The 13,333-nt window shown below is 39.7% G+C and overlaps 2 protein-coding genes, 1 long non-coding RNA gene and 1 pseudogene across 7 annotated transcripts in view; 2 read left to right on the forward strand and 2 right to left on the reverse strand.

The window, feature by feature from the left end:
* atp13a3 (ATPase 13A3) overlaps positions 1-13,333 on the reverse strand; it is a 116,294-nt gene that overhangs the window by 102,607 nt on the left and 354 nt on the right. The window contains exons 1-2 of one of the 5 annotated variants that reach the window (XM_049587888.1): positions 5,008-5,103; positions 1,758-1,838 (exon numbers count right to left, since the gene is read on the reverse strand). The exons of 1 other annotated variant lie outside the window; for it this stretch is intronic. The gene's annotated coding sequence lies outside the window, so the exon portion shown is untranslated. Of the gene's footprint in view, positions 1-1,757; positions 1,926-5,007; positions 5,104-13,333 lie in introns of those variants that run through there. 3 more of the 5 variants (XM_049587887.1, XM_049587886.1, XM_049587882.1) reach the window with 3 other exon arrangements.
* Positions 1-13,333, forward strand: part of LOC125896231 (serine/threonine-protein kinase pim-2-like) — a 74,359-nt gene that overhangs the window by 39,563 nt on the left and 21,463 nt on the right. The gene's annotated exons all lie outside the window — the stretch shown is intronic.
* The window catches only part of LOC125895791 (hydroxylysine kinase-like), an 84,492-nt pseudogene that overhangs the window by 32,165 nt on the left and 38,994 nt on the right, over positions 1-13,333 (reverse strand).
* On the forward strand, positions 2,068-3,873 carry LOC125895795 (uncharacterized). Its single transcript, XR_007450203.1, has 3 exons — positions 2,068-2,116; positions 2,331-2,454; positions 3,743-3,873. It is a non-coding gene; the product is annotated as an uncharacterized LOC125895795 (long non-coding RNA).

The following is a 13,333-nucleotide window of genomic DNA, read 5'->3' on the forward strand; positions in this document are numbered from 1 at the left end:
GAAGCCAGACATGATAAGCCTGTAAGTGACTCAGTTACCAATATGTTACACATTAACTCAAGTCAAGTTATACTCTCAGTGAGATGAACTTGTCCAAGAGCAGAGATAGGGAACTATTGCAAAAGCAATGCGTCTTACTCACATTGCAACTGTGGCGTACATCAGCATGAGAATACAAAAAACAAACAACTAACAAAATAAGTAAGTCCCATCCCATAAACTAAGCAACTGTGATTTCTAGATCATTTTTCTAGACTGTGATTTCTGTGTTCTAGATCAGGGGTGTCAAACATACAGCCCCGGGGCCAGAAGCAGCCAGCCAAAGGGTCCAATCCGGCCCACTGGATGACCTTGCACACCTAATAGTGATACACTTGTGAAGGCTAAGAGGAGCCAGGTTTGAGAAGCAAGTTAAACATTGAGTAGCTTTCTTCATGTAGAATGCACAGAGGCTTTTGCACCCTAACCAGAATACAGTTGATTTGTGTTTTTTTTTTTTTTAACAAAAAAAAAAAAAGGGAAACATTTTGAGGTGTCTGCTATTGCAATGATTTTACTTCTTCCACCTGCAAGCAAATTGGACTGTATGTGGCCCTTGAACTAAAATGAGTCTGACAACACTGAGTGTGTGTTGTCTGTTTGAAAGTGGACTTTTGTGGATGATGTGGCTGAAGGTGATGATCTGGCTGTTTCAGGGTCTCCACACATTCATTCATTTGTGATGGCCTGCCACAATAATAACATCTGCCGCCACATATTGATATTCTGTTTCTGGAGCTGGACCGTTCATTAGGAGCGCCAGTGGAATATATAAACTGTTCAGTTATTAATTGCACCACACTCCCAGAGCCAATGAGCATACTCTGGGCACAGACAGAGCAGCAGAACATCAGGCGCAGTGAAAATGAAGTTTAACCATTTATTGAGTTTGCTTTCACTTGGCTCCTCTCATCCATCAAACTGATCTATCAGTTCTGATTGAATCGACTAATCAATTATTCCCCCCGCCACTCAAACTCCACAAACTGCTGCTGAGGGAAAAATAAAACTTATGAAGAGTTTGACATGTGCTGCGTTCAATCCCCAGCTCCTCCAGCCCACATGCTGAAGTATCCTTGGGCAAGATACTGGACCCCAAATTGCTTACAATGGCTGTTTCATTAGTATGTAAGTGCGCATGAATGGTTCCTGAGTAGCAGGTGGCACCATGCATGGTAGCCTCAGCCACCAGTGTGTGACTGTGTGTGTGAATGAGTGAATGTGACATGTAGTCTAAAAGCACTTTGAGTGGTCGGACGACTAGATAAGCGCAATACAAGTGCGGTCCATTTACCATTTTAACTTTCACTCGCTGAGACTATGAACAAAACAGGATCTCCTCTTGCGTAAGATATATGCGCAAACAGTATGAAAATAGCAGCCTCCAGTGAAAATATTTTTTTCAAAAGGGCAACCCCTGGATGCTAAAGCATCATCAGGTCATCATCGACATAAGTTAAATCACCATGGATCAGTAGCACAATCACAATAGCACAACGTGAAAAACACAGCGTGCGTCCCCTGAACATGTTAATAGTGAGTTAACTGCATTGGGTCCCTTCAGATTTTAGTGTGTCAGAGACACAGGGCGCAAACCTAGCAACATCACTGGCAGGTAACTATAATAGTCTGTGAAGAACATCATAATTTAGCTCAAGCTCAATATGAGCCCAAAGAGGCTGCAACTACTGGTTTCTAGCTGGTTGGTTTGCTCCTACCTTAAAAGCCAGGGACACGATGCCCCAGGCGGTCCTCCTCCCCGTAGTTAGCTTGCTCTCTCACCACACCAACCTGGAACCCTAGGGGGGAAAACAAAACACAACAAAAAACACCAAGCACATTAGAAGAACACTGCTTTTCCTAACACAAAGTCTTTCCATTAATTCGACTATGATGAAGTGGGACACATTCACAAACAGTAACATATTATCCAAAGGGAAAACAATAACGGTTAATGTGTATATAGCTGCAGCAAAAGAATTACCAGGTTATGTAAAAGCACATGCGAAGGTGTTCACTGAGTTTTAGCGCATATACTCATGTATGAACTTAGCAAGTTCTGGCCAGGACCCTCTTTGTAAGTGTAGATCACTTTGGTTGCCCCAACTGGGAACAACTTTTGGAATATTTAAAAAGCTGAAAAAATGGGTACAGGGGGAACAGGGGAGTACAAATACAGTATAGTAATGCAAGTTTTAGGACAGAATATCATGGACTAGACCACATTTGAGGGTAAGTGGAATGTTTTCTCATCATCTGAAATTCAAAATACATCTTTCTGTTCCCACCAGCTCCTGCAGACTTCCGCTCTTGCTATGATAAAGAAAAGTGGATACTGGGTTGGAGGCAAGGCCCTGCTCATTCCTATGAAAGCTGCTCAGTGGCACAAGAAGCCAAAAATGTTTGACTTCCCAGGTATAAAATACCTGCATCCTCTGCATCGTGAGGCCCATAAAGCGGTTGCACACACACTTTTCTTGCCGAGCAGCTAACTTCTGGTTAAGAGCTCCCCTAACTGGAATGGGGATAAAATGATTTAATTCTGATGCTCGTCAAGACTTTTGAAATGTTATTGGACTGAACAGATCTAATCCCAATAGTGATATAAGTCATTTCGCAGAGGTTATAAAGCTTAAAAAAATGTATTCACTGATTTATCTTCACAATGTAAAACTATGGGAAAGTCTTTTTGGGCACCATGGCATCACATGATGGCCCCTCAGGATGTAATTCCACGGTTTGACCACTGTGTCAAATCGACTTAAAAGCCTGGCACTGTTCCTGGGGGCTCGGCTCCGAACCTGTTAATTTTATGCTTCATTCCGGTAATTATTTACCACGGTGACTAAAGAACCTGGTTACTGTAGGTGTCAACATGATAAGCAATGTCTTGGGCAAATGATCATATCCTCATGCTGAAATTGGCTGCAGTGTATGGAAGAACTGTCAGGTGATTCCTCCTGACTCCCATCCATTCACGGGGCTTGGTGTTCCTATCCTGTCCCAGTGCCATAATATCATAAATCTAACGATGACAGGAGAAACCTCTGTTTTTATTGGAATATAGAGGACCCTTACAGGGCCTCTAAGAGTCAGCATGACTACAGTGATATTTATAGATTGCTCAAGCCCTGCCTAAAGCCACATTGTTGTCTCTCATTTGATTAGTCTGCTATTGTATTAATAAGCAACGCTGGCTTGGGAAAAAAAACACACGAGGCAGCTGTTGATCTTTTTTCAGACTACAAGATTAAACATGACAATCAACAGTGTTCCTGGAAAGAAACTGTAAGATCCACTGAGTGTATCAAACCACGACTGAGCTATAACACAAACAGCTATTTGAGTCTAAAAACAGATCTGGTTCTCTGATTGACAACAGATTTCACACAGGTCAATGGCGCATGATCAATGAGGTGATTATCTACAGACACAATTAATAATGAATTTATTTGTCTGTACTGTGAGTTCTCTGTCTCTCCAATTCATTAACTACTTTCAATCTGTTAGCAAAAGACAAATGTTTGTACGACTGCTGGATTAGGGCTACAACATTTTTGTCAATGTTTAATCTCATTGTGTTCTCGATCAACTACTCATTTAATCTATAAAAGGGTTAACATCAGGCTATTGGTAATTAAGATGACATTAACCGATGGCAGTGGCTGATGTTTTTCACATGTGTCACATCAATTTTGCTCAGGCTATACCCTGTACCCTGCCTCTCACCCGATGTCAGCTGGGATAGGCTCCAGACACCCCGCGACCCTCAAGAGTATGAAGCGGTTAGAAGATGAATGAATGAATGAATGAATGAAAGATAGTTTGATGAGGAATAAATGGCTTTAAAACAATTCAGTTATACTTTAAAATGAAGATTTCTTTGTTTCCCTGGCACAAAAAGGGGCATAAATTACAACGCAGAACCAAAATAAACAACAACAACAACAACAAAAACATTGGTGTCAGCTATCGACCCAGAATCTAACAATCAGTGCATCCCTAGTTTACTATATTACGTATACAACAAAGAAAAGCAGCAAATGCCTGCACTGCCCAGAAAATATTTGGCAATTTTGCTTTAAAAATAACAAACGCTTAATATACTGTGAGTAAGCTACCGATTACTGACCCAAAATGTCACATTATGTTTTAAGCCATATGTCAACAGCAACATAAGCCTACAGTCACGCTTCAAGTCAGGTATGAGGATGAACAAAGTGTCTCAGTGTCATTATTTGCTAAATATAATCTGTTCTGGGCTTTTTGCCGCAGGTCACACACTTAGCACATATTTTACAAGATCCTGAACTTGAGCAACTTTAAAGTATACAAACACATAACTGGAGGATACCTAGATATATTCTCCTTTCCCTTTCTGTCCTGTTCTTCAACACACAGACAGAAAGGAAAAAGTGAACAATGAGCCATGACCTAATGACAGAAGTCTATAATTCATGGAAGCATTTAGAGGAAAAAGTGTTTTGTTGCCATCATGCTTTGCACTCAATGCGCTTTCTTTATCACTTCCTCTCCTACTCACGGGGTATTATAGTCAAGCTTTGTTCCCTGTCATGGACCAATCAAGCTGTTTATCACAGTGACCACTGGCCTAACTAAAAATCTATGACTATCTGCCCTTCCTCTGCTGTCTGAAAAAGTAAAAGCTCTTCCTCAGCCGGTTTTAAGAGCGCACCACCACTGATAACATTATTAATCACACAGCTCCCTGTTAACAACTTGCCAAAGGACAAATAATGCGTACATATAGCATTTCATTTTACATTCATGCATATGAAGCGGATGCAGCACAGCGAAAAGCACACAGTCACTTCCAGTTTAGTAAGTAGTAAAAAAAGCTAACAGGGCAGATACGCAAATTAAATATGACTATATTCAGTTTTGTCCTTCTCGAACTTCTAACTTAGTTCAAGCTTAACAAAATATAAATAACCTATTTAAACTCACCTATAGATGCAGCAAACATCCAAACCTCTCACAGATAACCCAGAGCATCAACCTCAAAATGCATCATAGATGCAAGTTGTGTATGTTTTGAGATGACATACACACACTTTAGACCACAACCAAGTGAGCAGAATTGCTGATGTTACAGGCTACTACGATCTATGCAGAGGGAGAAGGGGAGTTCACATGGATGAGATCAGGGAGTGGAAAAGGACATAGAAAAGAGAGAGATCTACAAGGAGCTTGAATGTGAGCTCCACTCCTGTGGAAAAAATGGAGGGAAAGAGCTGGGAAAAAAACAATAATCCTACAGATCAAAAGTGTAATGAGTTTTAAGTCAGACCACATGCTCTTGGATTAACAGTGGCATTACTTGACAGTCTATGAAAAACTGCTGATAACACTGTGTGAGAGATTAAAACACCTTTTCACCTGGTTGAACGGCTTATTGGAACATAATCTGGGATGGCACGATATTGGATTTTGATATCACGATTACTGTCATAATTTCACAATTATTAATCAAGTAATTATATATATATATATATATATATATATATATATATATATATATATAAAATAATAAATTCTTATCATCAACTGTATCCAGTTGGTTTCTACAGTGTAACGTTTGGCTACTAAAAATAATTTAGTATGGCTAAATGATATTAGGTTATACGGAAAATAGGCTACCCAGACAGAGAGACGGACAGAGAGTGACAGTACTTCTCAGTTGGTAATATAAGTAAATACAAGCTGTGATTCCATTTACCTGTTTATATGCACTTCTTCCATTAACGCACAAAAAAACCCTGAGATTCAAAAAAATGTTTGACATACTGAAAAATAAAGTTCTCATGCTTGTGGGAAAGGTTGGTGTATCTATTAAAGGTGACTGCAACTAAGTGCAACACAAATAGATTCAGCAAATACATGATGACGTACGATCACGATGATGTCCTGTCACTGCATAGTCCACTGCAAGCCCTATTCGTCATCTCTGGGTGGCTTTTAAAACCCTGTGGATACAGAGCTGTTACCACAACTCTTCCAACAGTACATAGCTGTAGTAGCTGTAACAACATTTCTATTGTCCAGTGTGCTGTCCGTTATTATACATTCTTTGTTTTACTTTATTTGAAGTTTAACTGCTGCTCTTTTAATTACTTCATCTCGTTGCCCCCTCTTCTATAGCGCCACCTGCAGTTTATCTTGGAGAACTGTTTTGGTTAAGCCTCATACATTAGTTAAGTCTTTTTTTTTTTAAGATATTTTTTGGGCCATTTTGCCTTTAATGGACAGGACAGGTAAGCATGAAGGCGGGAGAGAGGGGATGACATGCACCAAAGGGCCACAGGCTGGATTCAAACCCGGGCCGCTGCGGCAACAGCCTTGTACATGGGCGCCTGCTCTACCACTAAGCCACCGACACCCCATTAGTTAAGTCTTTTTACCTTGACTCAGGCATAGAGGGTTGGAAGATTATCTAGAAGATGCTGGAGCATATTAAGGTATTAGACCTTTGCATTAACTTTTCAACAGCAAATTGCTTTGCAAATTGGATATCCATCTTCTACCACAACTCCCTGGTCATTTTGTAGCTATCTATAATTCCCCCACACTGCCAATTCTTTGGCTAACTTACAGCTGGAATTGCATTTTTACAGCCCTTCTTCACAACACCTTAGTTGAATGACACGACTCTCCACTACACAAAACAAACTGGCCAGCACTAGGGCTGCCACATTAAGTCGGAGATTCGAGTCACCAGTCGGGCACCCCTTTGTCGACTGAGATTACTTCAAGCCAAGTAGTTTTCTTTTTTGTTAGTTAGTTTGTTTGTCTTTTGCGTCGGGTACAGCCGTAGTGCACACACATGCATTACCTCACTTGCAAGAGGAGATTTCACCGCACACACAAACAACTTGACTCACAAGGTTTGTTTTCACAGGTCAACAATGCAGGAATGAGGACAACATAGGTATCATAGCTTCTACATTACTTATGGTTATGAAACTGTGATGTTATGTAACAGTGGCTATGGCGAAACCAGTTAATAACCTAACAATGACTCTGGGTGAGACATAATATCAACAGATAACAAATTCCTGAATTAAAGTTCAGTAAAAGTCTCCTTGTTTCTCTAGCAAATTTAAGCTGTAAATGTCAAATCAATTACGGTAAACCAAGATGAAAGACGGAATCTAGATTAAGTTTACTATCATATATATGAGAAACAAGTGAGGTAAACAAATTAAATTCAAATAGTGTCCTCCCTGTCGTGACCAAACACAGTTCTCAGTTTTGCTCCGTGCGACCCTACACAAACCGCAGATGCAGACAGAGGCTATCTTTGGGTTGCTACTGCCTGGTGAATGGTGAGGTACTGTGATAACATGCTGCCAGCTCATAGCATTTCAAGTTACTTTAATATCAAAAAAGTGCCTTTGAGATTTTTTAAAGCATCAGAGTTTCATATGTCCACACAGCATAAGAGTCAGATTTTCACCTGTCGCTTCTGTTTTTACACAGCATGCAATACAGTTCAGCAAATGCAAAATAAACCACTGAGGAACTCGAATGCAAGAAGTGTGTGGCTGTATTGTCATACTGCCGACTGGATAAGTATTGTCAACGGCAATCATGGTGTCATTTCTTTTATACCAGTTTTACCAGGTGTGTGACAAGAGTGTAAAAAATGTCCGTTTTGATGTCATCTAATCTCTTGAGTTGCTTCATGATCATTTTCACCAGGAGTCACATTTTCAGGAAGGATCCTGAGCTCCTGAGAGTATTCCAAACGGTACTATACTGCATTTGGAAAATACTGGTACTTTGAAACTGATTCAATTCATTAATTTAGTTAATTTATTTTTATTTATGCACGCAAATGCCTTTCTTGTTCCTATTGGAGCACAGATTGCACAAGTGGTGTGTATGTCAACACCTGTATCAACATTCGCAGCTGGCGCACGTGAAAAAAGACAAGAGAAAGTCTGCCTCGCAAAGGGAGACAACACGAGACAACACAAACTTGGTGGAACATTTGAGTTACCAAACCGTGACGTCCGTACCAAGGTACTTACCGAACCATGATTTTTTTTTTTGGTACCGTTACACCCCTACTATTTACTGTTCTAAAGGTTTGTATCCAAAAGGACTTTTCCTTAGGAAAAGTACCGAAGGAAATTCATATTGGTATTGGTACCGAAACAAAGATTTTGGTATCGTGACAACACTACAGTCCTCTATACAAGTCTCAACAGCACCTGACAACCAACTGCCAGCGTCCTCAGGAATGCAGGCAAGATGTTTTTTGTCTGAGGACTCCAGACTGCAAGCTGATTTGTAAGGCAATAGTTGTGCAAAACTAATTGCACAACTCTATTCTCAGGTTTGCGCTACTGTGTTAAATTTCACAGTTGTTTCTATTTTCATTTGAAGTGTTTCATCTCACTTCCACTGATGCGAGCCCCTGGTCTTGTTGGAGGCAAACCGCTAGACTGGCACTCGAAAGATGTGTTTCTCTATCACACTGCTGTGGGGCACCCACACCAAACAGTGCTGGGCTGCGGACAGGACTTTTACCATGTCAGGATATTTCTCATCTCCACTCTGAGTCAACACTGGCAGGCCTTCCATCACAGGCTGCTGTCTTAAAGCTCACCTGTGAAAGTCTTGAGGAATATTGGCGCCTTACTTCTTAAACGGCAACCGCTTCCAAATCTTCAGTTTGGACAAAACCTCAAGCTCTCTCACAGAGAGGAAGAAAGTTCAAAGGTGAAAAGGGCAAGTTCAATTTCTTAATTCGGAAATCCAGATGTGTAACATTGTCCAAGCTGGTTCGACACCCAATGATACAGAAATGGCACTGATGACACAGAAACAAGTCCAAATTTCTAAATTCATCCTCGACAAAACTAAAGCATAAATATACATAGACTTAATTTTAAAGGAGGACAGAGCTACTCAAACTGAATAGTAGAACGGCAACTGTGGTTGTTTAACTGAAAAACAAAACTGAAATTCAGTGGATGGTCTGCTTATACACAAATTACGAAATGTGAGGACATATTGACTCACCAGTTGGGCATCTCTCTGTCTGCTGTATATACACAGCTTGAGTCTGTTACAAATGATACTGAATTATGTTTTAAGAATAGCTTTTATTTTCCCCCTACACATGATGAATAGACCAAGAATTCATTAGATTCAAGAGATACTGAATTCATCACAGAGAGAAGAGTTGAGCTTAGTCAGGCAGTGGTTCCAGCTCATCCAAATCTTTTGCAACATGAGAGTTGAATTATTGAACTTCTAAAATCATAAATTGTGTGGTCAAAGGCTACACAGGGGTATGTTGTGAGTGTGACACTTTTCTTCACAGGACCAACAAAACACTATGTGTGGATATAATTCATCTCAACTCAAAGGTCACATTCTTATTAAAGTCATACAAACTAATTATCTCCTCAGCTCACTGTAGCAACCTAGAACGGTCCCTGTTAATGTATAAACAGAGGAGTGAACAGAGGATAAATAAATCTGTCCCGAGCTGCACTGTACAATTGGTATTTGGGCTACACACATAAAACTTGAACTTGATCAGGACATTTTTAAATTGATCAGTGCTGGCTATTTTAAGGCTAATCTATTCAAATTAAATATGCCTGCACCTGGAGGGCCTAACTGGCACGTCAAAAATCTACATCATGTAGACAAAGCCAAAAAACAAAGTAGTAGTTGTAACACTTAATAACAGAACACAAAAAAACACACTGAATGTACACTTAAGTAAGTAAGGCACAACAAAGGGGAAGAGGCAAAATGGAATATGGCACAGCTATAGGACCATTAACGGCTTCTGGTGAGGAAGTCCACCAAGAGACCTTGAAGACCTCAGGAGGAGCTACTGTAGAGGATCAGAGTCATGGTGCGTACAATAACTGTAACCTGATGATTCACTGGTCACAACTGGGCGGCAGATTGTCAACAAGAAAGTCACAGTTGAAAATAACTTGCAGGATACTTGACTACCAAGAAGGCTTTTGGGATGTCAAAAATAAAGTTATTGTGGGAAAGTCACAGTCAAGACCAAAATCAAACTGATAATTTGTGGCAGGACTTGAAATTGCTGTTCAGTCATGGTCCCCAATGCTATTAGACACTTAGCCAGATGTGCAAAGCTCTGTACACAAGCCAGAAGGTGACTCTAATGTAGGGATGCACCGAAATGAAAATTTGTGGCCGAAGCCGAAGCCGAATATTATTAAACGCTTGGCCGAATACCGAATATCGTTGTTTAGTTTTTCATTCGTTTTTGCAGATGAACCCCCTCCAGATTAGTGTTGTCACGGTACCAAAATTAGGACCCACTGTACGATACCAATGAAAATATCATGGTTCTGAGCAGTATCACGATACCACAGCGAAAATGAGGCAGATGTGCCTTTTGTCATTTATAAAAAGATAAATCACTTTTTTATAATACATCAATGATATTTCAAAGGAATAAATTACTTATTGACTTATTCATACTTCAAAAACAGCATCAATAAGTGATTAACATGGGGGGGGATCAAAATAAAATAAATAAATAAAATAAAAATCAACCAGCCACCCTCCTCCCCTGACAAGTCCCTTCATAAGTAATGAACAGTCCCTAAAGTGCGGTAAGGTTTGTGGGCCGTGAATGGTTCGTTTCTCCTCTGACACATCACGTATGGTCTGTGTTCGGCTGGCTCGGCTGTTCAGGTACTTCTGGGCAGTCATGACGCCAAGAAGAGGATATTATTGGAGCCGACTTCTCCGTCGCCAGTAAGCCGATGGCCGCCGTAATTGACAGGAATGCATTACTGTCCGTGTCTGTGACCTCCGTTCAACCCACAACCGATGAAATTCGCCTTTTGTTTCTGCTGCTGGTTGAAATCTGTAGGCTGCTCGCTCAGCATGCTGAATGATTTAAGCCTATTTTGCTCGCTCAAAACTATTTTTAGTCGCAAATGCGAGTGCCGTGACGGGCGGATCGCCACACTGCCGACATTTTACTCCGCCCATCAAGGCATGCTGTTTGATTGCGTTATCAAAACACGCCGCTATTATTCGGCCTTGCTTTTAACTTATTCCACCGAATACCGAATGTGTGTTTTTTCGCAATATTCGGCCGAATATATTCGGTTACCGAATATTCGGTGCATCCCTACTCTAATGCAATCAATTAGGCTAGTTTGTGTTTTCAATGTATGTGAAATTCAGACAATTTGTAAAGATAAACAACATAGGCGAATACATATCTACAATTTGTTTTTGTTTTTACAAAATTACCTATTTTGTTCACTCAAAAAAATATTTTCAACCCTAAATTAATTCCCCCATATATTAGGTTAATGTGGCAGCCGGAAAAGAAGATATAGGTTACTGTAACGAAAAAAGTAAAGTTGTCATTGTCATGTTATAGCCTCATTATATTTAGCTATCTTTTAATAAAAAAAAAATAAATTTTATGCCTTCAATGTTAACTTTTCCATGAAGTATTGACAACAGTATTGAATATTGATTTTTTTCAAGGTTTTGCATCGTAGTTAGAAATTCCAGTATCATGAAAACACTACTGCAAATAACAACTCCTTTATATTCAATGTATTTATACAACCCCATCACAAATATTGATATTTGATATTTATTTCAAACATGTGAAAGAAAGACATGAAGCCGACAGACACAAAGAAAGTAATATTTAGAAATAATGAAAAGCATAATGAAAAGCAGGGGTGGGCAATATGTTCTGAAAATTAAATCAGAATACTTTTAGGCTATATGACGATACACGACATATGTCTTGATATTTTTAAATCTCCTCAAACACACTTTATCGATGCTAGGACTGGGAGACAAAATCGAACAAGTTTATTTCTCCGACCAAACAGGCTACCCTCTCCGATGCGACAAAGTTGTAGGGATGACTATTGTTTGATTTGTTTTTCTTTGTTTGGTTCTGTTTTGTTTTTGCAGAAAATATGATCACATTGAGATTTTTGATCAATAGTCATCAATACTGTGGATATGACGATTAATGGGAAGCGTTAAAAAAAAATAGAAAAGTCTGGTAAGTTGATACATTTACATAGATTTGCTGTAATGCAGCCTTTAAAACGAAAACAAAAAACACCATATATATGACATCCAAAATCTAAGACGATACAGAGTCTCATACCTCGATAATGATATAATATCTTCATATTTCCCAGCCCTAATTGTCAGTGTATAGTTACCTTGATTTACACATTCGAAAAGGAGTGGGAGGAGGTATAAACTTATTAAATGCCACCTTTTCTCAGTAAGTCATTGAGTGAAATGAAACAGACAGTTTCCTTATATAGATACAGCTTCCTTTTATAGATAGAGTCACAAATTTATTTCAGGGAACTTTACGATCCGTACAGCAAACAACACCCTCTGTCCTCTTATCCTCACTTTGGATAAGGAAAAACTCCCTCCCAAAAAACTCCTACCACAGCAGTGAAGTCACAGACAATCTAGATAGTTTGGGTTTCATACAGTTTTATTTCAGCTGCTTCAGTACACTTATGGTTGTTGAACACAGTGCTGTTTTCTTTTTAATGTTGTGTAAAAGTGTGTCACAGGAAAATGAATTGTTTCTATTTTGTTAACTGCTATTCGATTAGATTTCCAGGGTTATTAGTGATTACAATAAGATGATTAGTTAGACTTTTGTGCAATATTTCATTGACTGTTAGTGGAGACCTGACCATGGTGACAGGTGTTTCAGAGAAATGAAGCAAAGCTCAACAGAAAGGAGGTGTGCCTGCCATACGGTTTACATATGCAGTACATATATTATAAGTATACATCTATACATTCTTTGTTACATGCCTATATTAAATGAAAAGTAACGCCACTAATTGGTAACAACCAGCCCAACGTTAGAAACGTGGGTTTAAGCCAAGTAAGGAACAATCTCACACACACAGCTGTCCTGTGTAACGGTTATTGGTCTGTATAATGAGGTTTTCAATGGCTTAGACTCTGTTTATCTACCACCAGCTAATGTCAGAGGCATCCACACAAACATTTACTAACGATAACTGCCTAACTACTGACAATGAATCACGTCTACAAGCCCCAAGCGGCCAGGGAAGTGCTTCATCGGGGAAGACGAGAAGACATCGCTGGCTAACCGGCTAACGTTAGCCAACCTCCATTGTTAGCCCGCCACTTAGTGACTAGCTTCTTAGCAACCTGCATGTGTCCTACACCGTTAATCTATCTTTCGGTTTCAGGAATTTCAGGAGCGAACAGTGTGTCA

Source organism: Epinephelus fuscoguttatus, linkage group LG10 (assembly GCF_011397635.1).
Source record: "Epinephelus fuscoguttatus linkage group LG10, E.fuscoguttatus.final_Chr_v1".
NCBI lineage: Eukaryota > Metazoa > Chordata > Actinopteri > Perciformes > Serranidae > Epinephelus > Epinephelus fuscoguttatus.